The sequence below is a fragment of the Arachis duranensis genome, chromosome 10 (assembly GCF_000817695.3).
Source record: "Arachis duranensis cultivar V14167 chromosome 10, aradu.V14167.gnm2.J7QH, whole genome shotgun sequence".
NCBI classification, from domain to species: Eukaryota; Viridiplantae; Streptophyta; class Magnoliopsida; order Fabales; family Fabaceae; genus Arachis; species Arachis duranensis.
Window position 1 is genome coordinate 20,801,089 of NC_029781.3, and position 6,181 is coordinate 20,807,269.

Here is a 6,181-nt window from a genome sequence, read left to right on the forward strand (position 1 = left end):
ATATTTTTTGATAATTCATTTGATTTTTAATTTAAATTAAAATTAAATTATATATTTAATTTATTTTTGTTTATTTATTTATTTTAATAATTGTTTATAATAGATAATATATTTATGCATATTTTGAAAGAAACTATTTAATTTTATACGATTGAAAGATAACCATGAGATTAAGACTAAGACAAAATGAAATATAATAAATATATAAAAGAGTAAAAATAAAATAAATAATTGGATTAAGGTGTATATATAAAGTTACAAAACATAAAAGTCTTGATTTTTTCGTCAACAGCTTTATATCCAAAAAAGAATTATCATAGTTGAAACTTAAAAGTTAAGACGTGATTACGATTTGTCATACTTGTACAAATTTTTATGGAGTCTCATAAAACAAATTATGTAAATTAATTAAAGAATTTGATAAAATGAAAAAGAAATATTTATCTTTCATTATTAAAGTAATAAAAATAACAAGGTACAATGTAGGACACTAAACACAAAGGATAGAGATAGATTAAATTAGATATTTAGATGAGATATTGAGAAGCTGTTATTCCTATTCTTCTTGACTCATTAGCCCATAATACGATGAAGACATACTCAAGTATATGTATCAGCACAATGTATAGATGATGAAAGATAAGTCGTTGAGAATATTATCGTTGTTTTTTATTACACATAAAGCGGAGATGTGCTGATATCACCATAAACAATCCATATGCTTTGAAATATCAAACTCAGCATTGTCCTCTAACTAAGCAGTACCATTATGTTGTTTATTTATTTATCATTAAAAAATTACACCACACTATATAACAATGGTATATCTTAGATGCATGGGTTTTATTTATGAAAACACTTCCAACTTCGAAGTTAAGAAAGTTTATGCTATTAGAAAATTGATTATCTGACCTATTTATAGGTAATACATATATCAATTATAATTACAAATTAAACTATGTCACATTAAATAATTTATATCATGATAATTTTATTTATTGTCATAAGTGTTGAACTGAATAAATCATTATTAATTTTGATTTGAAATCAATAATAATAATAAAATCAGAGATACTATTTTATTTGGATAGAGTTTAATGGATGCTACACTCAAATATAAATAGTGACTTCAAGATTTTAGTCCCAATACGTCAAAATTGCCTCGATATCTCTTTTTCTATTAGAGGATTTGTAATTTAACCTCATCAGAAATACAAAAAATTTTTGTTGAGGAAGATAAAAAAAAACTTTCTCAATTTTACTCACGAATTCATGTATGCTTCTGCGCTCTTAGCCTACTGCAAGGTGAGGCTCCGCCCTTCCCCTAGAATCCACTTCGGGTCGGAGGAGCTGCTAGTCCAACTTCTTGAGCAGTCGAGGGCACTCTTCCTAATCCGAGTTTAAGATAGAATAAAACCCAGACGTAGAGTCCCGTCGAATTTTGTCTATTTCTTTTTTATTCCCTTCAGTCCTTACCTTTAAATAAGGGATTCTTATCTTTCTCCACGAGGTCTTGTAGTTGAGAAATTCTATAATTTTCAACAAGTGGTATAAGTGTTGCCATCCCTGATTAGATTATTGAAAAATAATTAGTTTTGTCTTGATTAATGCTTAATTTTGGATTTAAGTTTATGGGTTCATCTCTCTAACCATTAGTCTCACGTCTTTGATTAACTGATTTAGATTATAAATCTTATTTTTTAAAAAAAAATTTGAATCCATAATCATTATATACTAAGAATGATATATAATTTCATCAAGAATAATAATTTAATTAATGTGTTCGTTTGCGTCTAAGTTTTATTTGTAATCCTTTAATTTTTTTTGTGTTCTTTTGTTCTTTTGATTATGACATGACACTAATAATATGTGATACATATCAAATATTATAATATAGTATATGTCATACCATTATAATTTTTATATGACAAATTCTGATAAAATAATTAGTCACCCCAAAAAATCATATGATACCTCTAAAAAGTTATAAATATGTTATAAATCAAAAAACTTTCAACCATAATTTTGTCGTTAACAGATTTATATCAAAAAAAGAATTATCATTGTTGAAATTTGAAGATTAATGCGTGATTACAATTTGTCACACTTGTACAATTTTTTGTGAAGTCTTATATAATAAATTAAAAAAATCAATTAAAAAAATTGATAAAATAAAAAAGAAATATTTGTCCTCCGTTATTAAAGTAATAAAAATAACAAGGTTAAAAATTAATAATAAGTATATAATGTGGGACATCAAACACAATAGATAGAGATGAATTAGATTATATATTTAGATGAGATATTGAGAAGTTGTCATTGTTATTCTTGTTGATTCATTGGCCCATATTACAATGAAAACATGTATAAGTATAAATATCAGCACAATGTATAGATGATGAGGATTAAGTCACCGAGAATATCATCGTTGTTTTTTATTACACATAAAGCGAAGATGTGCCGATATCAACATAAACAATCCCTATGCTTTAAAATATCAAACTCAGTATTGTCCTCTAGCTTACCTGTACCCTTACGTTATTTATTTATTTATAGTTAAAAAAAATTATACTACACTACATAACAATAGTATATCTTTGATGCACCGGTTTCACTTATGAAAACACTTCCAACTTTCAAGTTGAGAGAATCTATACTATTAAGAAATTATTAATTTTCTGACCTATTTACGAGCAATACTTATATCAATTATAATGACAAATTAAGCAATGTTACATTAAATAATTTATACAATAGTAATATTATTTATTGTCATAAATATTGAGTTGAATAAATTATTATTAATTTTGATTTAAAATTAAATAATAATAAATTAGAGAGATTATTTTATTTGGACTTTAGGGTTTAGTGGTGATACATTCAAATATAAATAGCGACTTCAAGATTTTAGTCCCAATACATCAAAGTTGCATCTGTAGCTCTCATCTTACAATTAAGTATTAATTAAGACAAAATTAATTATTTCTCAATAATTCAATCATGGATGACTCTGATACCATTTGTTGGATTATCATAGAGAGTTCTTGACCACCGGAAAGATTTCATGCAGAAACCAAATGAGAGAGCATAAGATGAGAAGACACCACACCTAACTCAAAACCTAAAAGTATCAAGTTAATGGATCTCTCATCTTATAAACTCCTTACTCTTTCTTGTGTTCTTCAATATAAGACTAACTTCATATACTCCTCACACTTGTAATATTAATATATGCTAAACACAATTTCCATCGCTTTAGTATGCACATATATTTTCTTAACAATAATGTAATATATATTTTTATACACAAACATTGACATAATTATAAACAAACTATTAATCATATTTAAGACTTTTTATTTTTTTGGTGAGAAAAGAGTTGGATGAGGAGGATAAGGAGATTAACCTAGCAAAACACGTTATGCTATTTATTATTTAAAAAAATAATATATTTTATAAAGAAAACACTCAACATCTATTAACATATTGTATTGACATAAGACCTTTTCTTAATAAAAATATAGAAAAGATAAGATTGATGTCCTAACCCATCAATTTTCATGTCGCTCTCTTCATTTGTTTTTGCTGGAAATGGTCAATCTACCAACATAAAAGTCTCAATCTTGTTTATCTGGCGAGTAAGAGCAAGGTAGGTAGATCATCTCTAAGGCCCTAACACTCTTGTTTAAGAAAATATATGGTTGTCGGGCCTACAACAAGAGTAAATGATGATAACAAAGAATATACTGTCTAAAACATTGCTAAAAAAAGATCTTACTGAAAAATAAATCGAAAAGTCCATAGGTCCTTACGAGCTCGTTTGGAAAGTAGCAGAAGCTACTTTTTTTAACTTTTGGATTATGAAAAGTCACAATCTATGTGTTTGGTACTATTTTAGAAAAAGTTTTTAACTTTTCGAAAAGTTAATTTGTAGCTTTTTGAAGAAGTAGAAATATATGACTTCTTGTTTCTCGAGAAGTCATTCTACCACTTACTTAAAAAAAATAATTTTAAAACAAAAAAATCTATTTTCCTTCCCTTCATCACCATTTTCACACAAGGTCTGCTAGAAGTATTGGCCTTCCACCATCATTCTCACGCAATGTTCCAAGTCTCACCATTTTTACGTAACATCTGATGGAAGTATTGATACTCCACATTTTCAGACAATATTACATCTGAACAACTTACTGCATATATTCCTTCTAAATATTTTTTTTATCATTTTAACACTATTTTTTATTATTAAATTTGTATTCAAGTGTGGTATGAAATTTCAGTTTTAATTTTATTTTTTTCATATGTAATTTTATAGCTTATTATTATTTTCATAGTTAATTATAACAAGTTCTTGACTTTAATAAAGGAGGAGAGAGTTCTAATAGGAGTAAAAATAAAAAATAAAAAACAGCAATAAAATATACATTGACACGCATTTTATATTTATTTTTTATTTTCACCTATCATATCATACACAATATTAGTGATTAGGTTATGTAAAATCAACATTCAATATTGGAAAGTATTTGTTATCATGGTTATTTTAATATTCATTCTCTTTTATAAAAAAAATTTATTTTTTGAATTATTTATCCAAACGCTACAACTTTAAAATAAGTACTTTTATAACTAAAAATCCAAACACAAAATAACTTATTTATAAGCTACTTTTAATAAAAGTCCTTATGTTTTAAGTTCATTTTCTAAAAGAACTTATTTAAGTTATTTATCCAAACTGGGCCTAAGTTTACCTTTTGGACTAAACACTTTGGATGACCCATTATTTATTCAACAACTAATGCTTTTGTTTGTAATATCATTACAGAAATATAAATATTTTAAAAAACTACATCGTCTTTGTCATGTCATTATAGATTATGACACAAAAGATTTATAAAATCAAACTATTTTTATAAAAGGGATGCAAAGGACAAAAATATCCCGTCGACTAAGAAGATCAAGGTCTCTGTAGATTAAAAAAATTAAATAATAAATTTTTTAGTTATAATTTTTGTGTGAAAGAATTTAATTTTTTACTACTAATTTATTTTACCATTCATTATCTAAAACATAAAAGAATTTCATCTGTATACTTTTATATTTGATTAGGTATTAAGTCTGTTGCACAAATAAAAATAATTAATTTTCACACTCGTTATTTAAAAATAATAATTTTTCTCTCTATATATAAAACTATAAGTATATATTAGCATAAAAAATTTATATTAATAATTATAAAATTAACTCAAATTTATTTTCTTTTTAATATTTTTATGAATTTATTTAAATTATATTATTTTATTAATTTTATTTTTTGTAGAGTAGAAAGATAGAGAAAGATAGAGAATGAGGGGAAAATGAGATAAAGATAAAGAAGAAGGAAAGAGGGAGTTTGTTAATTTTGGAAAAAAAATTTATTTTAATTATAATGAAAGAATATCTTGTGAAATATTTTAGTTCGTCAAATTAGTAATATAAAATATAAATTATAAGCTATATAAGAGTGTGAATGGTAGAGAAAAATAGAGAAGGAGAGAGAGGCGGATAAGAGGATGGAAGAAGAGAGTTTATTAATTTTGAAAAAAAAATATATTTCATCTCAATTTTATTGAAAATGTCATGTGACACATTTTAGTTGTTAAATTTGTAAGACTCAGAGCTTTTGAAAAGTCTTATTATGAACTATATATATTTATTTACAGTTTTAATTTCAGAAATTATTTTATTAAAGATAATTAAAGGCAGTTTTGATTAATTGGATTTGAAACAAATTAAGGCTTTTATAAAAACTCTATAATTATGGATTATTTTTCTATTTACAATTTAAAGTCATAGAAATTCAAAAATAATGATGCTTAGCTATTTAAATTAGAATTTTATCTAATTTTATAATTATTGAATTATTTTTCTATATTTAAATTATAAAGTTGGTAGTTATGAATTAATAAAATTTTTATATTGATTTGATTTAAATAATTTATATTTATATAATTTAATACTTTAAGTTTTAAGGATAAAGAAAATTAATTATAGTACCATGTATTTTCAATTAGAGTAATTGATTGAGAATCAATTAGTATGTTAATATAACAAATAATATTTTCAAGTAATTTTTTAGAAATTTAATTAGATTTCAAATTAATACTTATTCTCCAATTTTATTAAAATTATCCTATTCTAA